Source organism: Tupaia chinensis, unplaced genomic scaffold (assembly GCF_000334495.1).
Source record: "Tupaia chinensis unplaced genomic scaffold, TupChi_1.0 Scaffold144276_1, whole genome shotgun sequence".
Classification (NCBI taxonomy): domain Eukaryota; kingdom Metazoa; phylum Chordata; class Mammalia; order Scandentia; family Tupaiidae; genus Tupaia; species Tupaia belangeri.
Window position 1 is genome coordinate 5552313 of NW_006204133.1, and position 14228 is coordinate 5566540.

Genomic DNA, 14228 nt, shown 5'->3' on the forward strand with positions numbered 1-14228 from the left:
ACACACATATATATATATATATATATATATATATATATATATTCATCCATCAGTTGACATTTAACTTGTTTTTACCTTATGACTTTTGTTAATAATCTTGCAATGTATGTAAAAAGTGCAAATACCTATTTGAGATTCTATTTTCAATTCTTCTGGATAAATACCTGTAAGTAGGATATGGTGGTTCTATTTTTAATTTTGCAGGAAACCTTCACACTACTTTCCATAATGGCTGTACCATTTTCTTTCCCACCAATAGTACAAAAGTGTTCTAATTTCTCCACATCCTCACCAACACTCATAATTTTTGTAACCGTCAGCCTAATGAGTATAAGGTGATATGTCATTGTGGTTTTGGTTTGCATTTCTCTCATAATTAGTGATGTTGAGCATACTTTTATATACCTGTTAGACATTTATATGTCTGCCTTGGAGAAATGTCTATTCTAGTCACTAGTTCCTTTTTTTAGTGAGTTTTGATATAACAAGCATGCACTCACTGAAGAGACAGAAAGATAGAAAGATAGAAATCCTGGAGAAATCATCCTTATGGGGGATGGCCACACCACGATCCCACCTCTATTCTTTTCTCGAGATTGTGAGCATGTACACACATGTGCCTGGCATGAATTTCAAGTTGCCAGGTCTGGGACTTGAACCATGGTCGGTCATGTGGGAGTCCAGTACCTTAACCATTATACCACCTGCTGGCCCCTATTTGTCCACTTCTTAACAGGCTTGTTTCATTTTTTTGCTATTGAGTTAATAGGAGTTCCTTATATATTTTGGTTATTAAGCTGTTATCAGATAAATTATTTGCAAATGGAGTTTTCTCCTATCCTATATATAATATTGTGTTGTCCTTTCATTCTGTTGACTGTTTCCTTTGCCACAGAGAAGTTTTTTAGTTTAATGTCATCCCACTTTTTCAGTTTTGTTTTTGTTGTCTTTGCTTTTGGTACATATGCCAGAAATAATTGCTAAGACTGGTGTCATGAAATTTTTCCTCTAGGTTTTCTTCTAGCAATTTTTTTTAATCTGTTGCAAAAAATACATATTTGATTACTTGAGTAAAATTACAGTTATTCTGTTGTTAGTAAATATTAAATGTTAAATCAATTGAACCCCTCCTTTCCTTTCAACTTTCCAAGCAATTTTATAGTTTCAAATATTACATTGAAGCTTTTAATGTAGTTTTGAGTTGATTTTTGTAAAATGGGTATTGTATAAAGTAAGAGTTCAAACTCATGCCTTTTTGCATTATTTTCTCAATACTGTTTGCTCAATCGTTGCATAATCTTGGTACCCTCTATGGTTTGTATGTTCTCCTCCCAAATTCATGTGTTGAGATTTTATTGTGATGAGAAGACTATGTCAAAAGGAGTGGCCTTTTCAAATGGTTATGATGATGGTGAAACTCCTGTGACTGACTCTGGTGGGTTCATAAGGAGAATGAAGGAGACCAGAATCCAGAGGGATGAACACACAGAGATACACGCTACTCTTCTCTTGTCATGTGATATTTTTGCATGGCTTCAGACTCCCATCAACAGGGAACCTTTACCTAATTTGGTCCCTGGAACTTGGACCCCCAAACTGTGAGTAGTAACTTATTTTTAGAAATCATCAAGTTTTAGGTATTTTCTTTATGAGCAGTAGAGTGATCTAGAACAACATCCGGTCAAAAGATCATATAGGTGTGGTTTTATTTCTGGGTTTTCTACTCTGTTTCATTGCTGTTAAATTTAATTTGCTAATATTTTGTTGAGAATTTTGCATCTATATTTGTCAGAGATATTGGAATCTAGTTTTCTTTTTTTTAAAAATGTGTTTTTTTGTATCATGGTAATTTTGACCTCATAAAATGAGTTTGGAAGTGTTGCTTCTTTTAAAATTTTTGGAAAAGTTTAAAATGATTGGCATTAATTCTTTAAATGTTTGGTACAGTTCACCAGTGAGTCATCTGGTTCCAGGCTTTTCATTGTTGGGAAGTTTCTGATTAAACCTCAGTCTCTTTGTTTGTTATTGGTCTGTTCAAGATTTCTATTTCTTCTTGATGTAGTCTTAGCAGATTTTATTTTTTCTAGGAATTTATCCATTTCTTCTAGATTAGCCTTTCTGTTGGCATGTGATTGTCATATTAGTTCTTTATGGTCCTTTTTATTTCTGTGGCATCTGTTGTGATATCTCCTCTTTCATTTCTGATTTTATTTATTTGAGCTCTTTTTTTCCCCTTAGTGTAACTAAAGGTTTGTAAATTTTGTTTACCTTTTAAAAAATGAACACTTAGTTTATTGATTTTTTTAAAAAATAATTTATTTTATTTATTTTTATTTATTTATTTTTAATTCAAGAGAGAGAGAGAAAGAGAGAGGAGAGAGAGAATGAGAAAGCAAACCGCCAGGTCCGGTACTCAAACTCTGATTGGTCATGTGGGAGTCTTGTACCTTTGTTATCATACCACCTACTGATCCCAGGTTTATTGATTTTTAAATTGTTTTTTCTAGTTTCTATTTTGTTTATTTCTGCTCTAATTTATATCATCCCCTTCTTTTGGATACCTTGAGGATGTTTATTTTTCTTTCTCTAGTTCCTTGAGGGTAAAGGTAGATTGTTCACTGGACCTATTTCTTCTTTTTTAATGTAGGAATTTACTGCTGTACAGTTTCCTCTGGTACTACTCTTGCTGCATCCCATAAGTTTTGGTATGTTGTTCTATTCACTTTTGCTTGTCTCAGATATTGTCTAATTTCTCTTTTGATTTTTTTTTTTTGGTCTATTTGTTGGCTAAGAGTGTTCTTTAATTTTCATGTATTTGTGAACTTTTCCCTTTTTCCTACAGAAAATTATGTATCTAGCTTCATCCAAGGAAAATATTTGATATGTTTCTAAACTTCTTAAATTTGTTAAGGCTATTATTTTTGACTAACATGTGATCTATCATGGAGAATATGACATGTGCACTTAATAAAAATGCGAGACTGCTGATGTTTGGTGGATGTTCTGTAAATGACTGTTAGATCCACTTGGTCTATCGTGTTATTCACGTCTTGTGTTTTCTTTATTTTTTAAGAAAAAGTTTTACTGGAGGATGAGTGCATGGAGATAGAGAGCGAGAGAGAGGAGAGAGAGAATGAGAGCACATGCCCTGTCCTCCATGAGGGAAGATCATGCTGTCATCCCTACTCTTCTATTTCTCCTTTTAGGATTTCAGGTAACATGCACGTGCCTTAGATGTGTTTTTCAAGCCACCAGGTCTTGGATTCCAACTGCACAGTTGGCCGTATGCAATCCACCCACCTTCACCACCACACCAGTAGCTGGCCCCTGTGTTTCCTTATTTATCTTATGTCTGGACAATCCGTCCGTTATTGAATGTGGGGTACTATTCTTGTGTTATTTAGCCCTTCAGTTCTGACAGTGTTTGCTTCTTGTATTTGGATTCTCTGATGATGAGTTACATGTATGTGTGTAATTTTTATATTTTCCTGGGAAACTGAACTTTTTGTCATTATGCAATGTTCTTTTGTCTCTTGTGACAGTTTTAGACCTAAAGTCTCATTTGGTATAAGTATAGCCACCCCTGGGTCTCTTTTGGTTACCACTTATATAGAGTATCTTTTCTGGTCCTTTTACTTTTAATATTTGTATGTTTCTAAAAGTAAAGTAAATCTTTTATAGACTGTGTATAGCTGAATCCTGTATCTGTTGAAAATCATATGCCAACAGAAAGGCTAGATGTTTTTAATTCATTTAACCACCATATGCCTTTTGATTAGAGAGTTTAAATAATTTACATTTACATTTAAAAAGTAATTGCTGATAGGAAAGGACTTGGCATTGCTGCTTTGTTATTTATTTTCTGTCCGTTATGTAGGTTTTTTTTTTCGTCTCTTCCTCTCTTCCTTCTGTTTCATGATTTTTTTTTTAAGTGACGTGCTTTGATTTCTTCCTCATTTTCTTTTGTGTATCTTTAATAGGCATTTGTGGTTATCATGAGGTTTACATAAAACATCTTATAGTCATAACAATACATTTGAAAGTGATAACAACTTAACTTATGCAAGCTCTATCTTTGCTTGTCCCCTAAACTTTGTGTTATTGATGTTATGAATTGTATCTTTGTGTAGTGTATATCCATTAACAATTATTACAATTATATTTTGATACTTTTTTGTTTTATATCAGAATTAAAAGTGACTTATATGTTACAGTAGTACAATATTCTGCATTTGTCTATATGTTTATCTTTTTTCCAGTTATTCATTTATTTTTGCATTTTTCCACATTTACTTTACATATCAAAATTTCTTTGCTCACTCCATAGTTCTTGACAGTTAATAAGCAACTTTTGAAATGTCAGAATACTGAATTTTAAAGATAATGTTCAGAATATTTCTTATAATTTTGTATAATTTTTTGTGACTCTGTAACAACAGAAACAGCATGATTTTAAGTATTTTTGAAAAAATATTTACATGTCAGCTACTCAAATTGTTGAAAAGCAAATGCCCAGCACACTAGTCACACATAAACCTTCTCAATTCAGCCCTGCTGACCGAGTATTCTGTGATATACCACCTGTTAGCAAAAATCAGTCTCTTTTTCTTTCTTCAAAGTCTTTCTGAAGATAATCCTCTGGTGTGATTGCTCTTTTGCAATCTCTACTGATTACAGTGCTGGGCTGGAAAAGTTTAGGTTATTTTATGTTATAAATTCTTTCATATATCTTCTCTAATTCTCTCCTCCAGGCAGAACTATTTATGGTGCCAGACCATCTTTCTAAGAGCTTCTGTTGGCTTACTTGAGGTCCACCTTAGTTCCATAGTTTTCTGATTAATCTTCAGGTATGATATTCCAGTCAAAGTACTGTCCAATCATGAGTATTTCCAATTTCTGATTCGATGCAACGAGCATTATTGAACTTATGCAAAGAACCCTTCTGCTACAAAATAAGAATACTCCAAAATATTTCCAATTCAGGAGGGGTCAGGAAGGAAGAAAAGTTTATGTTTCCATTTAAAGAAAAAAACAAGAAAAATATTTTAACAAATTACGGAACCTATCAACAACTAAAAGTAAAATGTTTAAATTGGTAAAACATAGTAAAAAAAAGAAATCAGTAACGTTTTACTCAGAAGTCATAAAATTCTATTTTGCCATTTCAGTCTTATGTTCAAACTCTCTTCTGATGAATATACAGTGTTACTATAGTCTAATCTTTCCATTCAACATTATTATTCATATTTCTTGTCCCTAGCATTAAATCAGTTATTTCTGTGGTTGTCTTTTGTTCTCTTATTTCTGTATGTGTCTTCAGTTTTCCTGGTAGAGCACTCCTTTCAGAGCTCCTTGAAGGGTGTGTCTGCTACTGGCAAATTCTTTCAGGTCTTGTTTATCTGAAAATGTTTTTATCCTTTCTTTCCATATGAAAGATAATCTTGCTGGGTATAGTATTCTTGGTTGAAACTGTTTTTCACTTAACACTTTGAATGTATTTTCCCATTCTTTCCTTACTCGCATTGTTTCCGATGAGAGGTCTGAGGTTAGCTTGGTTGGATAACCTTTATAAGTAACCTGATATTTCTCTCTTGTCAATTTTAGTATCTTGTCTTTGTCTGTAGGTTTGGCCAGTCTGGCTATGATGTGCCTTGGAGAAGATCTTCTTGGGTTGATTCTATCAGGGGTTCTTTGTATTTCTTAGGTCTGGATATTTGAATGCCTCTCTAGATTCAGAAAGTTTTCTTCAAGATTTCATGGAATAGATGATCAATACCCTTATTAGTTTCCTCACCTTCTGAGATAGAGATTATCCAGATATTGGGTCCTTAATGCTAATATTTCTCGTATAGTATTCTCATTTTGGGGGGATGTTTTCTCCATTTTTTGGTTGTTTTTTTTTTTTTTTTTTTTTTCTAGACCAGAGGTTTTGCCTTAAACCTCTGGGATCTGCTTTTAATACTTTCAGGGGAGTTTTTGCTTTCCTGAATGACAGCCTTCATCTCTAATAGCTCCATTTGATTCTTTTTTGTGGTGTGTATTTTCTCTTTCAGATCATGGGAGAACTTCAACCTCCTGAAACTCATTGTCTCTTTTCTTCTGCATCTTCTGGAGTTCATTGTCTCTTAGCTCTTCTATCTCGTTTGGTTTTGTCACTATGAATATTCTGAATTCTCTATCACACATTTCCATGAGTTCCACTGTACTGTCTGTGGATGCTGAGGGATTATTCTTTTCCTTTAGGGGAGAGATATATTCTTGATTTCTCATGTTTCTTGTGCCTCTGTGGTGGTTTCTGGTCATTCCATAACAAAATCCACCCTCCACTGTGCTTTGCAATGTAGTAGCCACAGAAAGATTAGGAGTTCAGATTTATAAAAAGAAATTTCTTCATTAAAGCAGGAGGTTCAATAAGCATTGAAAATTTCAATGACTCTAAAAATATTCAGATGCTTGGCTACTGTGCACCTAGGCCTATCAAGACACTCAGTATGTGGTGAGTGAAGCTTAGAGTGGGAAAGTAGGGTTAAAAATATAAGAAAAAAGAAAAAAACTAGAAAAATACTACCAACAAAAAGGGGAATTTTTCTTTTTTTACATGTAAAAAATGAAAACCTCACAGTGTGCTAGTGCGCTGTGAGAACACAGCAGGACACACCTCAGGTATAAAATGGTTTCTGAAATTAGTAAGTGAAAGAAAAGGCCCAAGGTGAGCAGAAGTGGTTGAAAAATTTAAAAGAAAAAAATTAAAAGTTTAAAGAGAGAGAAAGAGAGTGAGATAGAGAGAGAGAGAGAGAGAGAGACAAGACAGCCAGAGACAGAGAAAAGATGGAGGTTACCCTACCTTGTCTGACTATTTCAGGAGTCTAGAAGATGGAGTTTAGGGCTTAGCTTCCCTGAACACGCCAGGACACACCTCAGCTTTAAAATTGCTTCTTGTCTGAATATTTCGGGAGTCTAGAAGATTGACATGAGGTATTTTTTTAATGTGGTGCAGGAGAATGTGGTAGGAAGTGCATAGGATTATCTGTGAAGTATTTAACCAAAAAAAATAATAATAATAATAAAAGGGAAAGGACAAAAGTTTGAACCTGAATCTACTTAGGCCTCTAGGTTTAACTTTTGGTTTACAGAAATACATAAAACAATGGAATAAGTTATATGATTCAGAATATGGCATATTTCACAGGACAATTACTCAGTTTTAAGACAAATTAATGACATTAAAAATTAGGGGTAGGGTCAGCAGGTGGCATGGTGATTAAAGCAGTAGATTCCCACATGACCCACTGCAGTTCAAGTGCAACCTGGGTGCTTGGTTTTTTGCTTTCCTGCTCTCTCTCTATCTATCTGGTGAGCATACGTGCCTTGTAGCAAATTAAAAAATAATAATGATAAATTAAATAAATATCTCTTTAAAATAATGAGGAGTGCATGGTTATCAAGATAAAAAAATTTAGGAGAAATATGACAAAATGCAATTTAGAGCCCACCTGTAGAAAGTCATATTGGGAACAAGTAAAGAAATGTGGAATGTGGGTTACATATTAGATAATATAAAGAGAATTGTTACTTCTTTTTTTCTTTAAAGATTTTCATCATAGAGCTTGTGTGCTTGCCAGAGAGGGAGGTATAGAGGGGAAGTGAGAAGTCACCTCGCAGGTGGGATGGCTATGCCTCAGTCCTTTCCCTTCCTTCTTCTCTTAGGATTTTAGGCATGCATGCACACATGCTCAGCGTAATTTTCAAGCTGCTGGATCCAGGACTCCAACCGCAGTCACCATGCGAATAATATTCGGTGCCTTAAATACTATGCCACCTGCTGGTCCCAAATATTGTTGATTTTATTATGTGTAATAAAGGAGTTTTGGTTAGGTAAAAGGAAATTCTGTTATAGTGACATCATGTTATTTGCTGTTGTAATATTTGCAAATCATGTATCTCCCAAGAGATATGTGGAATATACAGACTATTCACAACTCAGTAGCAAGCCAATAAGTAATCCAGTTTTAAACTGGGCAAATAATTTGCATAGACACTTCTTCAAAGAAGATATGCAAATGACCAATAAGCACAGGAAAGATACTCAACATCATTAGTCATTAGAGAAATGTAAATCAGAATCACAATGAGATAGCACTTCACAGTCACTAGGATGGCTATTAGCAAAACGGTAGGCAATAAATGTTGGCGAAATGTGGAGAAATTGGAAGTTCATACATTGCTAGTGGGAATATAAAAGGATACAACCACTTTAGAAAACAGTGTGGCTGGGACTAGCAGTTGGCGTAATAGCTATGTCGCTGGACTCCCATGTAGTCAACTGCGGTTCGAGTCCTGGACCTGGTGGCTTAAACTCATGCTGGGTGCGTGTGCGTGCATGTCCAAGATCCTGACGGGAAAATCGGAGGAGAAGGGATTGCAGTGTGGCCATCCCCCCTGGAGGGTGATTTCTCACTTTCTGTCTCTCTGTCTCTCTCTGTCTTTCTGGCAAGCCCTCACACCCTAGAGTAAAAACCTCCCCCTCAAAAAATGAAAAAGAAAAAGAAAACAGTGTGGCATTTCCTCACAATGTTGAACAGAGTAACTACACGAGTTCCCAATTTCATTCCTAGGTATATTCCCCAAAGAAATGAAAACATGTCCACAAAAACTTGCATACAAATGGTTACGGAAACATTATTTGTCACAGCCTACAGTGGAAGTAACCTTCATATTCAATGACTGGGTGCAATGTGGCATATCCTTACAATGGAGTGGTAGGGGTCAATAAGCAGTGGCTGCCAGGGCTTTGGGGAGTGAGAAGAGGGAGTGACTGACAGTGCGTCTGGGTTTATCCTTGGGGTAAAGAAAATATTCCAAAATGAGATCACAGCGATGCACTCTCTGAATACGGTGAAAACCACTGAAGTGTACGCGTTCAATGGGAAAATTTCATGGTATGTGTATTAAATCTCAAAACATTGGTTTAAAAACTGCTCTGGGAAAAGCTTCCGGCAACATTTCTCGACTCAGTCTGACCTTCTCAGCAACCTTGTCATCTGGAGGTGGGAGGAGCTCACTTCCGATCCACACTCACCCAGAGTCTGTAGCCCTTTGGAAGCTCTGATTTATGAGGAGAAGGATCCACTGTTAGACTCCCCACCCTGGCTGGGTTCTAACATTTAACTGCTGCCATCTCTACCCTAAAAGATCATCGGAACTGAAGCTTCTGGCCTAGCCATGGTGGCACAGGCAGGTAGGAGCTGCTGCCACTGCCTGGTGCTGAAGCCACATGGAAGCCCTGGACTCAGATCCCAGGTGGACCTGAACACACCAGGCATGCTGTGGGCTGCCCATTATCCTGGAGGGCTAGAAGTAGGACCGCAGCGTGGCAAGACCCTGCTGGGGTCCCTGTCTCTCTCTCACACCCTCTCTTTCATGAAAGAAAGAAAGAAGCATAAGAACAAAAACAAAAGCAAACTCAGAAAACCCGACGATCACATTTGTGCGCCTCGGTGAAAGCTCAGTGCTCAATTGTTCTTGCCATTCCCCGCTTTCTCTTACACTTTGGTGTATAGATTCTTTCCTATCCCAATAGCTTCTTGGTGGTTTTAAGAAGAGACTATAGGGGAACCAGCAGTTAGAGTAATGGCTTTGTCGCCAGACTACCATATGGTCGACTGCGGTTCAAGTCCCAGACTCAGTGACTTAAACTCACACCGGGTGCATGTGCGTGCGTGCCCAAGATCCCGAGAAGAGAATGGAGGAGAAGGGATTGTGGCATGGCCATCCCCCCCCGGGGGGTGATTTCTCACTTTCTATCTCTCTCTTTCTGGCAAACGCACGTGCCCTATAGCAAAAACCTCTCCAAAAAAAGGAGAAAAGAGACTATATGTCTTTTGGCCGGCCACAATGGTGCAGTAGTGATGCAGCGCTTCATGGTAGTGAACCCACATGGGAAGATCCCAGGTCGCATCTGGAGGCCTCCCTGTGTGTGCTGAGTGGTGTGTGCCTGTGATCCTGGTTGGCTAAGGCTGGGGTGGCTCACAGCGTGCAGACCCTGGTGGGGATGCCTGTCTCTTTCCTTCTCTCATGGAAAAAATAAACTTAAAATAAAAAAAAGAATATTTAGGGACCAGCAGTTAGCGTAATGGCTATGTCGCTGGACTCCCATGTAGTTGACCGCGGTTCACGTCCCAGACCCGGTGGCTTAAACTCACGCCGGGCGCGTGTGCGTGTGTGCCCAAGATCCCGAGAGGAGAATGGAGGAGAAGGGATTGCGGCGTGGCCATCCTCCCTGGGGGGGGGTGATTTCTCGCTTTCTGTCTCTCTGTCTCTCTCTATCTGTCTGGTGAGCGCACCCACCCTATAGCAAAAACCTCTCAAAAAAAATTTTCTTTTTCTTTCCTTTTTTTTTTTTTTTTTTCAACAGCACATTTAGTTGGTTCCAGCCCATGAGACAGTTTTCATAGTCTTCGCTTGCCAGATACCTGGAAATAGATATTATTTTCAGTCCCTTCATTACTTTCAGTCCGTGGCCATTAGCATCGGGCAGTTCTACCCACATCTGTTTGCTCTGTCCTTTCCTTGCATGTCTTAGCGAATTGTACCTGCGAGAGAGGCCTTGCTCACATGCCCCACCCCGTCACTCTGTCTCCCTCATTGTGGGACGTCTTCGTTGTAGCAGCACCACCTAACCTAGTCGCCTTTGTTTGCTGTGTGGTTCAGTGGCAGTCTTTTCCTACCCTATTAGGACTATGGGGGGATAGCTTCAAAAAAGGATATTATTAAAAAAATTGCACCAAAAAAAAAATCGCACCAATTTAAAGATATTTTTTGCACCAAAATAAACTCATACTTTACTCCCAATTTTCTATGAACTTTATGAAGTCCCTTTGTAAGCTCCCTAAGTGCAGGGATTTGTCTATTTTATTTCTTGTCGATCCCCACTGTTTAAATAGTCCCCGATAGAAGAATAAAAACATGACAACTGCTTACTTTGGAATGCACCTCTGTACATTTTAATTACCGTTTCTGGAAAATGTGTCTGCTGCCAAACTGTTAGTGGGCTTCCAACTTAGCATTAGCCTGAGTGAAAATTCATGTTCCAAGAGCTGTGTGCGTGTAGCTATTATTGCCGTGAAGAGAAATGCAACGCGTCTCTCTCTCTCTTTTTTTTTTTTTTAGAGGTTTTTGCTACAGGGCATGTGCGCTCACCAGACAGGCAGAGAGAGACAGAGAGACAGAAAGCGAGAAATCACCCCCCGGGGGGGCTGGCCACGCCGCAATCCCTTCTCCTCCATTCTCCTCTCGGGATCTTGAGCACGCGCGCACATGCGCCCGATGTGAGTTTAAGCCACCGGGTCCGGGACACGAACTGCGGTCAACTATGTGGGAGTCCAGCGACATAGCCATTACGCTAACTGCTGGTCCCATGGTTATTATTGCTTTTTAAATGTTTGCTATAGGGCATGTGTGCTCACCAGGGAGAGACAGACAGACAGGATGAGGGAAAGACATGTGCGCTCACCAGACAGGCAGAGAGAGACAGAGAGACAGAAAGCGAGAAATCACCCCCCGGGGGGGATGGCCACGCTGCAATCCCTTCTCCTCCATTCTCCTCTCTAGATCTTGGGCACGCACGCGCACGCACACATGCCTGACGTGAGTTTTAAGCCACCGGGTCCGGGACGCGAACCGCGGTCAACTACGTAGGAGTCCAGCGACATAGCCATTACGCTAACTGCTGGTCCCCGTGCCTCTCTCTTTAGAAGCACTGTATTGACAGTCTGATATGCTCTGGGCGGAATTCTATCTGTACATGGTCTCACTGGTATCTCTGTGCTCACATTATGATTTCAGAAAATACTATTACTTCCATGCGGCCTTAGGAGCAAATGTCGATGTTCCTGGTCAAGCTAAGCTGCGTGCGGACAGTCCTGCAATGATGTCCCTGTCCATGGCACCGTGGGGAGGACTGGAATCTGTACAGGTGGCCGGGGTCTCACTGCTGCCTGCTGACCTTGACTAGACCACCTTCACTACAGAAAACGATCGTCGTCACCTGCACTGTGGGTCATTTCTAAGTCTTAGATAAAAATGCAAGCTTAGGGGAGCAGGAGAGGAATTTCAGGTTCATGCGCACGTTCAAATAATAGCCCGTTGGTTACTTTCAATCATAGGGACCATGTCTGGTCAGGAATTGAAACGTCCAGTCTCGTGTAATCATCAGAGTCCAACTTTATTAAAGATAAAAGCATTTCCTCTCATCTGGCTGAGAGCCGTCTGCTGTGGAAGGTGGATGTGACTGGGTCCCTCCTCGGTCTCCTGCCTCAGCGCTCCAGGGTTGGAACCGATACTGACGGGGCGTGTTGGCGCCAGTGGCTTTTCAAGCCCAGCTCACTCTCTCGTAGTCGGTCCCAGGTGTTACCCTTTCTCCCAGCAGGACCCTGCAGTCCAGCTCCATAATACGGGCGGTGCCCTCTGTCTTTTGATACGTGTCCATACGTAACGTATGCAGTAAAGCACTTAGATCATACTGTAAGCTTGGTGACGCGTTTTCACAAGGTGAACACACTACACTGTATGCTGAACCCCCAGACCGAGAACTGGAACACTAACAGAGTTGCTGCCTTGCCATCATATGTAGGCCTTGATATAAGTTGTCTGAAACCCAGTTGCACCCCATCCTCTCTGGCCTAATGAAATCTTCTCCCTGTGTTGTAATAAAGCCCCCTTGTTCCTCATCTCTCTGACCCCAAATTCAGCACACCCTATAGCTTCTTCTTCTTTTTTTTTTCTTTACAATTCCAACATCTTTTGTTAAACATCCACCTTTAACAATAATTAATAATAATAATAAAAAGCAAGAACTATCCATTGTGTTCTTAGGATGACTTTAGAAAACAAAGTGTTATCACAGATAACAATAAGCTCTTCTTGTCCTCGCTGGAATTGTTTAGAACCTGTTACTCAGAACAAGAAGCCCTCTGATTCGAATATAAAACAGGCTATATTGTTTAATCCCAAACGCAAAGATCTGAAATCCCATTTTGGAGCCATTTCCGCATAGGAAAAATCCAGCCTACATTTGTCAGTGATAGAGACAATGTTAAACTAAGAAGTCCCTGAAGAGGTCACAGTGTTGACAACATTCAACACAATGGCAGAGTCTTTACAGACACAGAAAGAAAGCTACGCCCTTCCACACAGCCGTAAGTCCTCAGAAGTCAGTCTCTCTCTCTCTCTCTTTTTTTTTTTTTTTTGGAGAGTTTTTGCTATAGGGCACATGTACTTGTCAGAAAGACAGAGACAGAAAGTGAGAAATCACCCCCCAGGGGGGAGGGCCACGCCGCAATCCCTTCTCCTTCATTCTCCTCGCGGGATCTTGGGCATGCACACACACGTGCCAGGCGTGAGTTTAAGCCACCGGGTCCGGGACTCGAACCACAGTCAACTACATGGGAGTCTGGCGACATAGCCATGATGCCAACTGCTGGTCCCATCAGTGTCTCTTCATGTCGCACATATTCCCCAGTGTCTGCTTGATGAAATACCACAATCTCCATGGGACCTACCTTCCCGCAGGCTTGCGTAGACTTTGCTGCCACCCCAAAACCCAAAGGGATATCTGCCATGGAGTCCCATCACTCCTTGGTATTGAGAGGTACTCAGTGATTCGACCCAGTCCAGATTTCAACCTGTTCCCATACAGGAAGGCCTGCTCAGTTCCAGGCTTCACTCACACTTTATATTAGGCATGGGGTGTGAGAGAATCCAGAGCCGTGATGTGCAGCCGAAACTCGGGGGTCTTGGTGACTTTTTCGAAGCAGGTCCCCAGTGACACCAGTTTGTTTCTGGGAGAGGGGGGGAGATATTGGCGGCCAGCTTCAAGGTCTTCTCACTCACATAGTCCACTTGGTCATTGGTCATTGTGCAGCCTGCAACAGCAGGTGCTGTCCGGCCTGTCTACCAGCAGCTGAAGACCCTCCCGGATGTATCCCATGATCTTCTCAGACATCACACGGTCTGTTCTTCAGCCAATGGCCGCATTCGATCGCTGGGTTGGAACACCAAATCCCACACCCATAGCTTCTAACCTCAGCAAGACCTAATGGTTAACACCCGTCATGTGAATGGATCCCCCTCTTTGCTAGTGTCTCCCTTTTCTTTTATTTTTTTCCTTTTTTTCCTTCTTTTTCTTTTTCTTTCTTTCTTCCTTCCCTCCTCCCTCCCTCCATTCTCTT

At 40.1% G+C, this 14228-nt stretch overlaps 1 pseudogene; it reads right to left on the bottom strand.

The window, feature by feature from the left end:
* Window positions 1-14034, bottom strand: part of LOC102476875 (60S ribosome subunit biogenesis protein NIP7 homolog) — a 20502-nt pseudogene extending 6468 nt beyond the window's left edge.
* Window positions 14035-14228: the final 194 nt, after the last annotated feature.